The sequence below is a fragment of the Simochromis diagramma genome, unplaced genomic scaffold (assembly GCF_900408965.1).
Source record: "Simochromis diagramma unplaced genomic scaffold, fSimDia1.1 OVJJ01000746.1, whole genome shotgun sequence".
NCBI classification, from domain to species: domain Eukaryota; kingdom Metazoa; phylum Chordata; class Actinopteri; order Cichliformes; family Cichlidae; genus Simochromis; species Simochromis diagramma.
Genome location: NW_024386757.1, coordinates 2,207,083 through 2,223,407, shown reverse-complemented (window position 1 = coordinate 2,223,407; position 16,325 = coordinate 2,207,083).

The following is a 16,325-nucleotide window of genomic DNA, read 5'->3' as shown; positions in this document are numbered from 1 at the left end:
CTAATCTGCTCATTTCAGTAACCTCCCCCACCCCTTGTTAAATTCTTTCTCTGCATAGTGAAGTCAAAGCTATTCTGATGCTCATTGTAAATTCTAATTTTGATTTCAAATTCAAACAAATGTCTGGATGAGCTCTACCTTTATGTTCATTTATTATGTTTTGATTAACTTGAAGAAACTTTTGCATCTCCATATATATATATATATATATATATATATATATATATATGTATGTGTGTGTGTGTATATATATGTATATGCCAAATCACTTGTATTTATATTGTAAGATAGACCCTACAATAATATACAGACATATATATGGTCAGACAGGCAGGTTTTGTTTTGTGTACATTCTCTGCAGCTCTGCTTTGGTGAAACCTAAAGACTGGAATGCACTGTGTATTCACTGGTTTGTTTGCTTGTAGATATGACTGGCCACGGAGAGGACAGAATGTCAGACTCTCTGGGGGAGAGCCTCCAAGAATAATTCGGAAAAGATGGTTAGATTTCACTCAAGATAAGTTGAAAGGGAAGAAGAGGTCAGGGGTCAGGGAGGATGTATAATCAATTAAAGGGGAATTACAAACGTTACACTTATTTGCAAACAGTATAAGTTCCCTGATTGAATCTGGCAGCTGGAGAATGCCTTCTAGTGAGGAGGCATGTGCCTTTTATTTGAACTAAATATGAGTACTGAATATGAACAGCGTTGCTTCACAAAGAGCAATGGATCTGTGACGAGGATAAAATTGCACATTTTAATTGAATGTTGGGTCTGCTATGCAGCACACTGCCCCTTTCAATTGCTCACACATGACTTATGAGTCACAGTTTTCAATAGGTTCGTTTTGCACGTTTAAATTGCTTCTTTTGTTGTGTGTCCTCCGTTTGCTCCAAGCTAGCCACTCCAGCCTATCAAGTTAAATATTAATTGCGTTCCTCGGGAGGATCGTCTGTCGGGCTGAAATCAAACACTGGTCACAACAAAAAAGTGCCTTTTCTGCACTGGGATTGTTTTCTTTCAAGCATTTTTTAAACAGCGCCGCACGAGGAGCATATGTGTGGGATGATATAATGAGAAGGTTTTTTCACAGGGTAGAATTTGAGACTAGTGAAATTCTGAAAATAAGTTTCCACTAACAGCTATTTTACTGCAGACGAGAACACATGATGGGCATTTTTCCTTTGTTTTTGTGTCCTCGGAAGTGAAATGGAGGAAAAAGAAGAGGAATAATGAGAAATCTGTATTAGTATATAATTGTAAACATTATAATTAATGTAACTACTATTTATTCCTATATTTGGGCATTTTATTACAGTAGCTGAAAAAGCAATATATTATTCATTTAATTCATTTATTAAAATAAGTATTATAGAGCATGTTTTATATCAGAGTTATTACATGTGGTATAAAAGACAGATTCAACATGATAAGATGTTCTAGCCTCCAGCAAACCTGCTTTAAACTTTATTCCAGCCTTGGTGGGATTTTTGTGCAGAGTTTCCTTTTAGCCTATGTGGGAGATTGCAGGGTCAAGAAGGTCAAGGAGTTTGTGATATCACTGGGATGAAATGTGCATAATGAAACCTCTGCTACCAGGGTGGCCTGGTAAACACATGGTGACACACAAATGCGCTCACGCATGTACTTGCACGCACACACACACACACACACACACACACACACACACACACACACACACACACACACACAAATACAGGGAATGAAGGAGACAGAGACATATCTATAGTAATACACCTACATAATACAGCTATACATATAACACTTGTATAGTTTTTTCTGAATTCGGTGAAAAACATGTTGTATTGGGATTTTGTAGTTAGTGATATAGTGACATAGCGATGTTGATTTTTAAAAATATGCATACGATGATCAGACATTTAGAGTTTTAAACTGAATAATAGACTGACATTAATTTATGCTAACTAACTAATAGCAGACCTAATAACTCAGTGGAACATAAGGAGACTAAAAATAGGTTTATGGTGGTGATTTATGCACTGCCCCTGGTTCCAACAATCAGTTTTCTATTAAGAAATTAAAGATAAACTCTTCACTTTCACTCTCTGTCTCCCAACCACTCAGTGGTTCTTCATTGTTCGACTAGCCCAGGGGTCGGCAACCTGCGGCTCCGGAGCCGCATGCGGCTCTTTAGGCCTTATAATGCGGCTCCGCGTGGTTTGGGAAAATAAATTAGTAGTATTTAGCTGAAGTGTATTTTATTTATGTTAGTTATTTTTTTCAACTTGTAGTTCTAAATTGGAAGATTATTGTGATATTGAAATATAGAAATAAAATTACATTCTATTATTTTTTCATCGCTCAAAATAAGCGTCACACTCGCGGAAGCCGGTATACCCGCCTAAACGCCGTGCATTTATCGAGACTTTCAACCCCAGGTAGGCCAATTATGGATCTTCGGATCCACATTATGTCAGCAGCTATTTTCCACCGCTCGCGCCTCACAGATGACAGCTTACAGTCCTGCGTAAAGATGAAGTGACTTCATACAGCCCTGATTTGCAGACGCTGTGCGCAGAGGTTCAGGAGCAGAAGTCCCATTGTACTACGGTACACCCGACGATGTTTGCATGAACACGCTTTTCACACACGGTGCTTTTTTTCCAGTTATTTTTTAAAAGTCAGGTCAAGGCTCCAAAAGCCCAAAAGCAATATGAGGGTGGCGGCTCACAACAGTTTTTGGTTGCTACATGGATCATTTTAGTTCAGCTGGGTGTCTTTCCTTTTGTTATATTTCTTTAAGAGTTCAAAATGTGTTAATTACATAAATAAAATGTTATTTTATCTGTAGGACTTCATGGATTTCATAAGCAACACACCTTAGTTGTTCACAAAAAGCATAAAGGTAAAAAAACAATATATACAGTGTTATCTTCATTTTAGATGTCAAAAAGTATTTGCGGCTCCCAGTGTTTTCTTTTTCGTGGAAACCGGGTCCAAATGGCTCTTTGGGTGTTAAAGGTTGCTGACCCCTGGACTAGCTACGCAAAAATGGGAAATTCTAGCTGTTAGCTGTGACGCTGTGTACTGGCACAAGATGGCGCTAAACATGTTCTAAAAACGCTTATTTCTTAAATGCACTTTCACTGACGATGTTACATCTATGTCAGTTTTAGCTATACGTGTAGTGTTTCATGTCCACTTTAAGCCTGAATATGGATTGGACACAAAAGGCTAAGGAGCAAAGGAAAAAGCTATTGTGAAATGGCAAACAACAGGATAACACTAATCTGAGACTGATCGAGTTCCAGACTGGCTGATTTTATATACTGACAGTACATGTCAGTAGTAGGTAATTATAAGCTGAGTGTGTCACGTGGATCTCCACAGGGCTCCAATGTTGCATTTCACCCACACTATGGTTGTATATTCTGAGGACAGAACAATAAGGTGGGCTTGTCAAAAAGCACATGTCCATCTGGCATACCAGGGTATGAGGGGGGCATACCAAAGCTTCCTGAACCTGAGCCTCTCGCTGGTCGATTGAGAAAACTTCAGTGTCGTTCATGCTCCACCGACTTTCTGTCTGCTTCCTCAAGAGTCATTCTGTGATTGAGTGTGGCTGGAAGAGGAAAAACTACGTGCATGTCTGGGCCACAAGAAACATGAAAGTTTGCACTCAGGGTTGTGTTCCTGTTTCAAACCTGATACTGTTGATGTGCTACTTGGTGATTTCAGCCATTCCCTTCCCTGTCTGCCTGTCCCCCCTGTACCTGCCTACACATGTCAAACTCTGACTTGGGAAGCATATGTTTATGTTTCTCCTAAATCCCTTCATCCAAGCAAAGAGAATATAGATCAGCTTTGGCTGCCCCTCACCAGTTTTGTTTTACACTGACTAAACAGGTAATGCAAACATATATTTCCGTAAATTAAAAAAAAAAAAAAAACAGAATTATTGTGAGACAACAGAGAGGATAAATCACTGTTTTCCAAAATGACAGCACAGTTTGAGGCTTGTCTGATATATAAACTATGTAACCTATTCAAGCTTTGAGATGTATTGGCTGTTATTTTCTTTCCAAATCTAAGCACTGAAATTTCCCCAGAAACATTTATACCTTTAAAATATAAGAATTACAAAGAGGATACTCAACCACGTAAACTCTAAAAGCCTTGGTTTATCACGCCACATTTATCAAGAGTCTGGAAGCTCTTGCTAACAATTTGCATCACTGACAGCTCTTTATTGTTTGTTTGAACTGCCTGTTTTCTCCCTTCATCCATTTCATCACCTGGCAGAGAGTCGGCACATGAAAAGACAGCATATTTGTGTTAAATTACACTGTAGTAGAAAAGCCTGTCACGGCTCTTCATCAAATCAATCACCAGTGTGACTGAAGTTAGTGGGTGCACATGCTGCTTGCTCTGTTAATTTATAGTGTAAGAATCCTCACTGATGTGTCTTTGAGCATTGTTTTGCTCTGGGGAGCCCACCAGGGCAACCCTGACCTGTGACCTCCCCTGTGGAAGGGAAAGGAACATTTCCTCCTAGGACTTAGCAATGAATCATACCACACCATTAAACAGCCATTTACCTTGACATTATAAGCCTTTATGTCTTCTGACCATGTGCCAGTTATGCTTTGCTTCCTTGACAATTGGTAATTCCTTCAGGCAAGAAATGCAAACATATTAACATCCACCAAATGCCTGGTGACCTGTTTACAGTTATGGTAATGCTGACATCTACTCCTTGATATAGAATTTTAAGGTATTTGGCATAGGAAATGCTGGCCTCATCATGTAAGTTATTAAAGGATCAGTTTGGTGTAATAAACAAATATTAATTTTATTTTCATAGCTTTCCCATCTGTCAAGAGCAGAAATTCACTTCATCTTCAAAAAAAACTAAACATGAACATTAACCTATCAGTTAGTCTTCAGCTTTTTGTGGAAGCTAGAACTGAGGGCCAAGACACTACATCACACTCCCTGAACTCGAGTCCTGGAGCCTCATGAGGGATGTGTATTATCTCCTTGACATTACTCACTATGTCTAATATGCTTGAAAGGCAAGTGAAAAAAAAGTACACTCACATTCCTTCCATAGGACCCCTTCCTATCCTGGCCAAAAAAAACAACAACCCAAAAGCTACAGTTCTGACACTACTTGTTACCATGTTAAATTAATGATATTACAATAGCAAAAAGAATAAAAAAAAAAACATGGCTTCTTGAGAAAATCTCTCCTTTGGTATCATGGTTTGCAAAGTTGCATTTGAAAAAATAACAGAACTTCTGGAACAAATTTTCATTGTATTATTGTAAGGTCTTTGTCTTACAATATAAAGCTCCTCAAGGTGATTACTGTTGTGACCTGGTTCTATATAAATCAAAATGAATTGAATTGAATGTTCTTTGGACAGATGACAGTTATATTTGGCCATAACATGCACCATCATCTTTGGCAAAAACCAAAACTCAGATGTCAGCTCACCTGAGACATCACAACTCTTGCTACAAAGTTTAATAAGCTGAACATTCTCCTTATTCTCTTTCACACAATTACATATATCTAAACATGAGTTAATTTGCATAGTTCTCAGAAGATAAATCTGAACACTGGAGTCCTCACCTGCACTTCAGTTCAGGACACCTGTGATAATTAACTCACCTCTGATCATCCTGGCTAGTAATTAAAGAGAAGGAAGACCTTCATTTGATATTGGATTGTTAATCAGGAAACAGTCCTTTTTTGCTTTGGAGTGTTTTCCCTCATGCTTCTGCTTTACCTGTTTATTCTCATCTGTGCAGGATTCTTGTATCAACTCGTGATGTGATTTACTGAGAGAGAGACAATATCTTCCTGGATTGCCTGAGCTCGAGCCTTGTGACCAAATAATACTATTCCGTCACTTTCATTTATCACTGAGCAATCACTATAAATACACACACTGAATGTCAGCTTTATATACAGTATATACTGTATATACTGTATATGTGTGTGTGTATGTATGTATGTATGTATATGGTCTATCCTTCAAGCCTGTGTCCTCCACCTGGAAGCTTGAGCGTCCTGCGCAGTATCTTAGCTGTTCCTAGGACTGCGCTCTTTTGGACAGAGATCACCTAGTGCTCCGATTACCAGTGGTCCCACTGTTACATTCACCCTCCACAGCCTTGGTACTTGTCCAGTTTCTTGTGTTCCTTCTTCCTGATGTTGCTGTCATTCGGAACCACTACATTGATCCCTACGGCCGTCTTCTTCTGTTTTTCTACCACCACTATGTCCGGTTGCCAGACAATGTCTCAGGGGCGTCTTTGCACAGCCTGCACCTGGGATCTTGCCTGGTGTGATAGACCCCAGCCTCTATGGATCTTGTACTCAGAGCATGTTCCTGTGCTGCCATGATTAGTCCTTCTGTGCTGTCTTTCAGTCCAGCCACTGGTAGGATTTCTGGATGTCAGCCACTTACTCTCTCTGCAAGTGGTACATACCATGCAGGGGCTTGTCCTTCCATGATGCTTCCTCCTCCTCTTTCTTGGGTTTCTGCTGCCTGAGGTATTCACTGAGCACGCGGTCAGTTGGGGCCATCTTCCTGATGTATTCTTGGATGTTCGTCTCATCCTGGACTTTGGTGCTGACACTGGTCATGTCCATATTCATGGGCTGTATCCTCCTGAGGACACATTTGTAGACCATTTGTACGGTGGGTCACAAAGGACACATACGACCCATCCTTCAAATTCGAGGAAAAAGAGGACGCGTTTTTTGGCTGCATTCAGGGGAATCTACGAATTTGGACAGCCTTCGACGCGTCGCTCTGACGTAATCGGTCTACAAATGCATCCTCAGGAGGATGCAGCCCATGAATTTGGACACGACTACTCACTAGTCCCCGGCCTCCTTCCTTCCACTTAGCATACAGCCTCAGGGCGCTGGACTTGGGGTGAAACCCTCCATGCATTTTCAGGAGTTTCCTGGTCTTGATGTCAGTGGCTTCTATCTCCTCCTTTGGCCAACTTATTATCCCAGCGGGGTACCTGATCATGGGTTGATAGCCCGGATCTTGTTCTTACCATTCAGCTGACACCTCTGGACTTGCCTGACACTCTGTAGGTACTTGGTGGTTGCAGCTTTCCTGGCAGCCTCTTCATGGTTCCCATTTGCCTGTGGGATCCCCAGGTAGTTGTAGCTGTTCTCGATGTCTAAAATGCTCCCTTCTGGTAGTTTGATCCCCTAAGTTCTGACTACCTTCCCTCTCTTTGTTATCATCTGACAACACTTCTCCAGTCCAAACGACATTCCGATGTCATTGCTGTATATCCTGGTGGTGTGGATCAGTGAATCGATGTCTCGTTCACTCTTGGGATACAGCTTGATGTCATCCATGTACAGGAGGTGGCTGATAACTGCTCCATTCCGTAGTCAGTATCTGTAGCCAGTCTTGTCAATGATTTCACTGAGGGGGTTCAGGCCTATGCAGAACAGCAGGGGGGGACAGAGCATCTCTGATGGTGACTTGTGCTATGGGCTTGAATTTGGCCTCTAGTGTTGTATGCCACATCCCCACTATGTTTCTGATGAAGGCTCTTGGGGTCCTGTTTATCTTGTACAATTCTAGCCATTCCAGAATCCAGGTGTGGGGCATCAAGTCATAGGGTTTCCTTTAATCAATCCAGGCAGTGCAGAGGTTGGTGACCCTGGTCTTGCAGTCTCAGGCAACTGCTTTGTCTACCAGTAGCTGGTGTTTCGCTCTTCTGGTATTCTTGCCAATTCCTTTCTATGCCTTCTCATGTACTTAGCCCTGTGCCTGTTCATCTTAGCCGCTATGATGCCTGGCCTCAGACCAGTCCCTTCTGAGGGTCCTTGGGGATCAGGACTGTCCAGCCTTCAGTCATTCTGGGTTTCTCTCATCGACTAGCAGCTGATTCATTTGTACTGCCAGACCCTCATAGCATGCAGTCAGCTTCTTCAGCCAGTAGGTGTGTACCATGTCGTGGCCTGATGTTGTCCAACTCTTCATATGTGAATTATACTTTTATGGTAATTCCATTTATCCTTAGCCAGCAGTTTCAGGTTTCCCTCAGTGTCCCCTGCTCTGCCCCCTCAAAGCCAATTTACTATGGTTGCTGGTTTCACTATATTCACATGTTTCAAAACAAAATTGCCTATCACCAGAGTTTGTTCCCTCTGCAGGTGTGTCACCGAGTGGGGAAAAACAATTAGCGCTATATAAATGCAATCCATTATTATTATTATTATTATGATGCAGATGATAAAATTTTCATTATCTTTAGATTTCTGTTAACATAAACAAATGTTCAAAGATAAAAAAAAAAAAAAAAAGTCCTTTGAAGTGATCTTGGTATATCTCTTTGGTATTTAAAAATGTGACTTTTCCCCCACTGTGGTAGTGCCTGTACATAAACCAACCCACACTGGTTACAAAAAACAACACAATTTTTCCAAGGTTGCTAGGTGTGGTGCATCCACTGAAGAGGCGTATAGCTATGACTAAACCTGAACTAGCAGTTGTCTTTTGTTTTATTACTGTACATTTGGTCAATGTACTTCTCAAGCCACCAACTTAACCAAATGGTGTTTGGACTACCATTACGAATGCAGTGTGTTTGTTTTTGTGAGTGAATGACTACTAAAGGAATAATGAACAGACGAACCAGTAGCAAAATGTATCAATAAATTATGTGTTTGTCATATGGTGTACTTCTCCAAGCCCTTCTCTTGATTGTGGTGCTGTGATGAGGAATAACCGGGGACGGTAACTAAGATATTGACAACGCCACCTGGGGGCGGGCGTTACACCCCAGGAAAGATTTCTCTAGCCAATGTACGTATTGCACTGGCTACCAAAGCCCACAGACTCGTTATTAACGGCAGAGGTGAGACAAAGAAAGTTTACAAATCAAAATTTATTAAGAGGAACTACTAAAAACATATAACTATAAAATCAGGAAGGCACCTAGGGTAGCAGGGTTGAGACGGCAAAATAGTTAATTAAAACACTTTTCCCTAGAGGGACTAACCTGGGGGATGTGGCCATGACCTGGTTAGGAGCTCTGGGGCTCTTGGATGGTGTTTCCTTGTTTTCCTCGCTGCGTACAGCGGAGATGGGGGAGGGTCTGTGCTGGCGGACGTTGGTTACTGGCCTGGTACCCTGGCTGCCCCTGGGAGGGTCCGGGACGGGCGTGGAGGCTTGGGGGTCTGGGGGTGCTCCGCCCCCCGGTCTGGGGTGCTGGCCGGGCCTTGGGGGCTTGGGTCCTGGCTGTTGTGTCGCCGGAGCAGTGGGCGGGTGGGTGCAGGGGGGCTCAGCCCCAGTACAGGGGACCTCTGGTGCATCGGCCCTACTAGGGGGCTCTCTAACTGGTGGGGAGGTTGTTATATCTTTGCAGGTGGTCTCCTCACTACAGGAGCTCACTCTGCTGGTGGGGGGAGAGATATAGGAGAGGTGGAGAATGAACTCAACCTCGGTGTCTATTGTCTTGTGTAGTTTGGGAGATGATTGGATGATGGGGTGGGTGCAGTTTTCTCTGGGGTGGAGTCGGGTGGGCTGCCCCGGACTCTGTGGGGCTGGGCGGTGCTGCTGCTGCGGGCCCCAGTCCGGATGGGCCTGGGCCCCCTTGCCCTGGTGGGTTCCAGAGTGTGGGGGTGCCTACTGGGGTCAGCGGGGGAGCTGGCCCCAGGGAGGGGCCGCTTGCCCCTCCCTTTCTTCCCTCCCCATCCTCAGCTGCCTCCCTATTCCCGCTCTACCACACCCACTCAGGGCTTGGGGTGCAGGTATGTCACCAGGGTGCAGGGGAGGCACTCCCCCTCTGTCCCCTTCTGGCCGCCTGTGCCTCAATTTTATTCTGCAACCTAGACATCCACATTACTCACACTCTCACATAACACATACAATAGGGCCTTGGGGGTGGGCACGTTTTACAGCATCCAGAGGATGGTCGGTGTACTCCAACCCACCTCTGGCGCTGGCGCCCTACCCTCAATTTTAAATGCATTTAGACACCAAGGGTTTTCGGGAAGAGCCATGCTGCTCTCTGAGAGGAAGCTAGTACCATGCTCTCCTGAGTTTTAAATGCACTTTAGAACAGCACACAGCAACACTACATATGAGTGGGCGTAGGGAGGTTTGAGGTCTTCATTCACCCCGGTTCTGTTAGCCGTCAGGGCTGGGGGGCTGGGAGGAGGTGCTAGCCGTCAGACTGGGGTCTGGGATGCGGGGCCTCCCTTCTACTGCAGATAAGGAGGTGGTCCGCTTGCCTCCACCCCAGAGAGAAGGGTTACATCTCCTGGGTCTAGGTGCGGCTTGCCCCTATGGGGGCGGGGGTACCTGGACCTGGGATATAGAGTGTGTTTGGGGAGTGTGACAGTCTGTGCAGTGTCTATTTGTGTCTGTCTACACGTTGGGTGAGTGCCGAGTATTTCGTTGTGTATATGGGGTGGGAAGGCACGTTTGTGTCCGCGTGCGCCTGTTCGTCTGTGTCTATATGTCAGCTTGGGTCTTAGACTCAACCTCTCTGGGTACATCTCAGGCCCTCTAAAGTACGGAGGCCTATCTCCCCTCACCACACTCCCTGCCGGTGGCTGATGCCCTCAGACGGAGTGTTGGTGGTCCTTGTCGTCTGGGGCTGGGCGCTCATGTATGTACCGGCTCACTCCTGGTGGCCGATTGGCAGGGCCTGGTGCCTGTGGCCCGGCTGGGCCCCTTCCGGGGGGTGGGATGCCCTCAGGCCTCTGGCCTCTGGGCCTGAAGCTCGGTCCTCTCTGGCACAGCTGGCTGCCGGCAGAGCCCGCGGGCACGCCACTGCAACCCCCTCTGGCCTCTGCTCCGTAGCTGTGGGGTGACCTCTCCTTTGGGGCTCTACTCAGCTCTTCCCAGGAGGGTGGCACGGTTCCCCCCCCTTTGGTGGTCCTCCTCGGGTCCTTGTACTCTGGGGCCTCTGGATATCTGGGGCCTGGATCTCCTCCATACCTGCTTCATACCCTGGTGGACGGGGCTATGGCTCCCCACACTCCCTAGCAGATCGTTACATGGAGAAACCTTTGGAATACAAGCATGCTGATCCACACAGGTATGCACACAGGTGTACACACGGGTGTTCACAGACACAAACTTCACCTTTCTTGGTTGCTGCCTCAAAGCACATTGTGCGCTGTCTATCTTGCGTGCTGCACAATATCGTTTATTATTTAGTATCTACTGTTATCTACTGCTAGCTAGTTTATTGTGATGGTGCTGTTTTGTTTTTTTTTATTATGTTGCTCTTTGTTGTTTGCTTTCTCTTCTGTTTTTTTTCCTCCATACAGGTGATCCAGGTGTTTTGTTTGTTTTTTGTTTTTTGTTTTTTGGTTTTTTTCTCTCTTCTTTCTTCCCCCCCTTCTCACCATCTCTTCTCCCCTTTGGTTTTCTTTCTCTCCCTCTCTTTCTTTCATTCTTTCTCCCTGTGTTATCCCCCAGTCATGTCTGTCCCGTTTGTAGCAACTGAAAATAAAATAAATTCATAATTATAATAAAAGGTCAATCAAATGGACCAATATGGCAAGGCCATGATGATCCACTTGGTAAAATAAATCCGCTTGGCATCTTTCTTGGCCTTAAGACAACAATTCTGATGGCTAAAGATCCAAACGGGACACAAAAATAATAATAAAATAAAACACTTTATTAACAAACGATGATTAAAATGACCAGACTCCCTACCACGATGCTACCCTAAAACAATCACAGCATGATAAAAGAATAACCAACAACAAAAGAGGGAAACAGTTGTCAAAGTCCACCCTACTATATGCCACGTTATGATGAACACTAGAGTCCCACTTACCACTCTCTAAAGGGCAATACTAAACTGAGTAGCTTTCCTTGAGAGATCTGCAGCGCTTTGCTGCCTAATGCTCTCAGCCACCTTGGATGGACAAGACTGCCAAATGCCTGCGTCTGGTAGTGAAGCCCAGCTGTTTCTTATAAGCCTGCTAATTATCGGCTGGGAAGGTATGGATGTCAGTGGTGCGTTTGTGGACATCATGTAAAATCCTACCCCAGAATCTACTTCACTACATTATATTACTCTTTCTCTGTATAAAACAAAGTTGAATTATAATTATTGATGGTGAAATCTTAGATGACAATATTTTGTGACACAGCAGCAAGCACATGTGTCACTAAGCTGGAATATTTTCTTTCACATGCGAGCATATATTTGCCTGTATTCATGTAGACCTTTGGGACTGTTCATTTTCATCTTACCATTTTTTTTATTTTTTTTTCTTCTGATAGATATTGAAAAATAGAAAATTAAATAGGCTTTAATGGGTAATAGCAAATATTTCCTTGCCAGTAAAGTTCTCTTGTCTTTTTATTCAGTGTAGTTGGATGCTGTGGGCCCAGCAGAGGTGACCTGCTGCCATGCTGCAGCATAGTGTTGGTGGAGAAGGCGGGTGCGGTGCCAGGGGCATCTCTCTGACAAACAGAGCAGATGCCTTACACTAACAAACAGCCCAGCAGGGCTTGGGTGGGCCTCCCCGTCAACTCTTCGCTGCTACATCAACTCAAAGTGCTGAGACTGCAGTGGCTGGAGCAAAGACTTTCTGCCCTTACCACTCATGACCAGAGCTGACACGCAAAGAAGCCCAAAAGCTTTATTTGTCTGTTGTCAGCTGCTGCTTCTGTCACCTGCAGCCTTGACACTTGATATGATTGTATTATTAGTCCTGGGCAAAAGACTATTGTGAATATGCAGCCTGTGTTTATCTACACAAAGGGACTATTGTCAAAAGCCTATCCAGACATTAAAGTTAAGCTGTTTATGCACTGTGGCCTGTAGTGGCTATAATCTCAACTGACTGGAGAAAAGTGCAGAGAGATTCTGATTTCACTGTTTTAAACTCAAGCACTCGGTTGGCCTTTATTTGACCAAAAAGATTTAAAGAGGGTGGCCTTCTCTTTTATTTAAATATCACATTGCCCACATGGAGAATGTTTGTTGCTTTAATGGTTGGGTCAATCCCAACTTCAAACAAGGACACCCACCCTCTCAACCTCACATGAACAAAACCCCCAAACATATTTAGTAAATCCACATGCATACAACGCATAATTGATGCCAATGCAGAAGCTGAAATGAATTCTCATTATCGGGAATTCTGGGTTCGGCCAAAGTGCACAAAAGCGCCTTGGGCTTTGAAATAAGATGCAAACAGACATTTCATTAATCTATCATGAATTTTTCAAAGTTACACCTCTTTAAAGCAGGATTATTATTATTATTTAGTGTCTTGGGTTATGGATAAATTATGAAGAGAAACTGGTGCAGCTACCATGCATTTTAATTAATCTCAGACTGCGGGGGAAGTAAAAAATGACTTTTTATCTGCTGCCAAGTCAAGGACCACCTCCAGCAGTGGAGCAACAACTGCAGGGTTGAGTGTTGCGCTGTCTCTAACTGGGTAAAGATAGTGAGACTGTGCAAAACCTGCCTGGCATGGGAAGATGAACATGTTTTCAAAGAAATAACACAGTGCATTTCCTATATTGTCACCCTTTCCACAAAACATGGTTAGTAACTGTAGTTCCATACACATTAGGGATAAACCCTGCAATTACTCCAGTACCATGTACTTTATAGAGCTGTCATTCCGATCTTAGCACAAGGGATCACTGCAGTATTTTCACCATAGAGACCAAAACATTGTACACACCAGCAATCAATTAATCCATTACTAAATGAATGCAACATGCCTCATTCACCCACTGAGGCTTGTATCAAACATTTAAACTGGGGCAAATCAGGGTTCAGTATCTTGTCCAAGAATACTTTGGACTAACCTTCTGATTAGTAGATGATCTCCTCTGTTACCGGAATATCAGAGGACTGTTAATGCTGAAAATCTGCTTTTCTGTCTAACATGATTTCTTGGAATAGACACAAGCCCCGGGTTCTTTTTAATGTTTTTAGCTATGTTGTGCAACATATTATCAAAAAGAAACATCTTAATTAGAATATCTATTTTTAACTACATACCATTATCTGAACCAACTTTTATGTCCAAAAGAATGGAAAAACGTTTTAACATTTTAACATAGTCAATCCCGGGATTCTTTTGTCAAAACACAAACACATTGTTATTGGTTGTAAAGGCACAGTTTTGTCATTATTTAACTTATATTTGTCAAAGAGGTCTTTTTCTGTAGCCACAGGGAATGCTCCACTTCATCTGCCTCTATTTGTTGTAGTGTCATGGATCCAATTTTTAGGAAATAAAGTATTCCCTTTCATGGTTATGCTGATGGTAAAAATGGTAAATGGCCTCTATTTGTATAGCGCTTTTACTAGTCCCGCTATAGGGACCCCAAAGCGCTTTACACACCCAGTCATCCACACACTGGTGGAGGCAAGCTACAGTTGTAGCCACAGCTACCCTGGGGCAGACTGACAGAAGCGAGGCTGCCATATAGCGCCATCGGCCCTTCTGGCTGACACCAGTAGGCGGTAGGTGAAGTGTCTTGCCCAAGGACACAACGACCGGGACTGTCCGAGCCAGGGCTCGAACCGGCAACCTTCCGATTACAAGGCGAACGCCCAACTCTTGAGCCACGATCACCCCTTATGACATCCAAATTCACTTCTGTCTTGAAAAGTATGCTTAAAGAAACAGCTGACTATATCAAATACTCATTAAATCAAAATGTTGTTATCCTTCATTTTGAAAGTTGTATGCCTTTGGATGGGTTAACTGATATCTTTGACCCTCTTGTTTCTTATTGTCCCCCCACTGTTAGAAATCATGAAGTGTTTTTAGATAGTACTCCTAAATTAGAGAAGGATGTACCACAGATGCTGACACCAGTTTTTATCAGTTATATGGAATTTCAATTCAATTCACTTTTATTTATATAGCGTCAAATCACAACAGCAGTTGCCTCAAGGTGTTTTATATTGTAAGCTAGACCCTACAATAATACATATGATTATTGGTTTTTTTTTCTGTATATACAGAAAAAAAAACCCAATAATCATATGACCCCTGTTGCAAGCACTTTGGTGACAGTGGGACTAAAGCAATTCTTTGCATTTGGGTCTTGAGCACCTGTCTCTCCATCGCTTGCAGATAATCCAAAATGATGCTGCATGTCTTTTAATATGTATTAGAAGGGCACATCACTTCAGTTTTAGCAGGTTTGCCTGTCCATTTTCATATTGATTATAATATTCACTCAGCTATTTGACAAAGCTCTTCAATGTATATAACCCCAAAAGAGCACTTAGATCATCGGCCCAGATACTGTTAGTCCTTCACATTTTTATCTTGGCTTTTAATTTAAGTTCAGTTTGATTCCCACCGGGTTTTGTATATTGTGGTCTGTTGTTAATTTAATTTCTTTTTCTAGTTCTTCTTTTTCTAGTAACTAACTTGTAAATCCCTTTGGTCAACCTTGTTGCTTTGGTCTACCTCACTCTTTTTGAGCTCTCCAGTAGCTTCCCATAGTCTGCTTTTTATGCTTGTCTCTATCCTTTTATTGTTTTGTTTTTGTTTAGGCTGCTGGGGCTTCCCATGATAAACTGAGCATTTCTTCTTCACTCATCTCTTTACACTCTTCAAATTTAATCATTTAATCATTAATCATTAGTTATTATTCATCTCAAGCTTTTTCCCTTGTGTACTATTTCCACTTTTGTTTGTAAATAAAGTCTTGTTACACATGATTCCTGCGGCCCTGTCTGTTTCTGCATTTGGAAACGTGGGAGTTTTTCCTTCCCACTGTCACCATCTGTGACATTATTGGGGTTTTCTCTCTGTTATCTTATAACATAAACTGCCTCTAGGCGAATGCTGTGATGGAGATGGAGCTTAAACTATAGGCTCTCATGCAGGTCTAAAAAGAAGTAACTGTGATGATCCAATGCTTTGCATTGCTCCAAACTGTGACACTACACTGCACAGCAGAAGAATCACTACAGCTGCTCTGCAAAGGAATGTATCCTGATGTGATGGATGTGAAGTGTCAGAATATCTGCCTGTGTCTCCCTTTGCTCCATTTGGCCACTGAAGAGACATAAAAAAATCTGATCAGTCTGTAACCTTAGCTGAACATAATAGACTTATTTCAGGTAAATTACCCTCTATGGTGTTCATACCACTTAAGTATGCTTAAAGAAACAGCTGACTACATCAGTCAAAGCAAGGATTACAATAAGGCCCTTTTGTTACGTTCAGTAGCAACTGAGAGCTATCACATGGCAGTCTTTATCCTTTTATATTCACGAAAGGCACCCTTTTCTCATCTGAAAGACAGACTTTCCCAAGTTACAGAGGCAA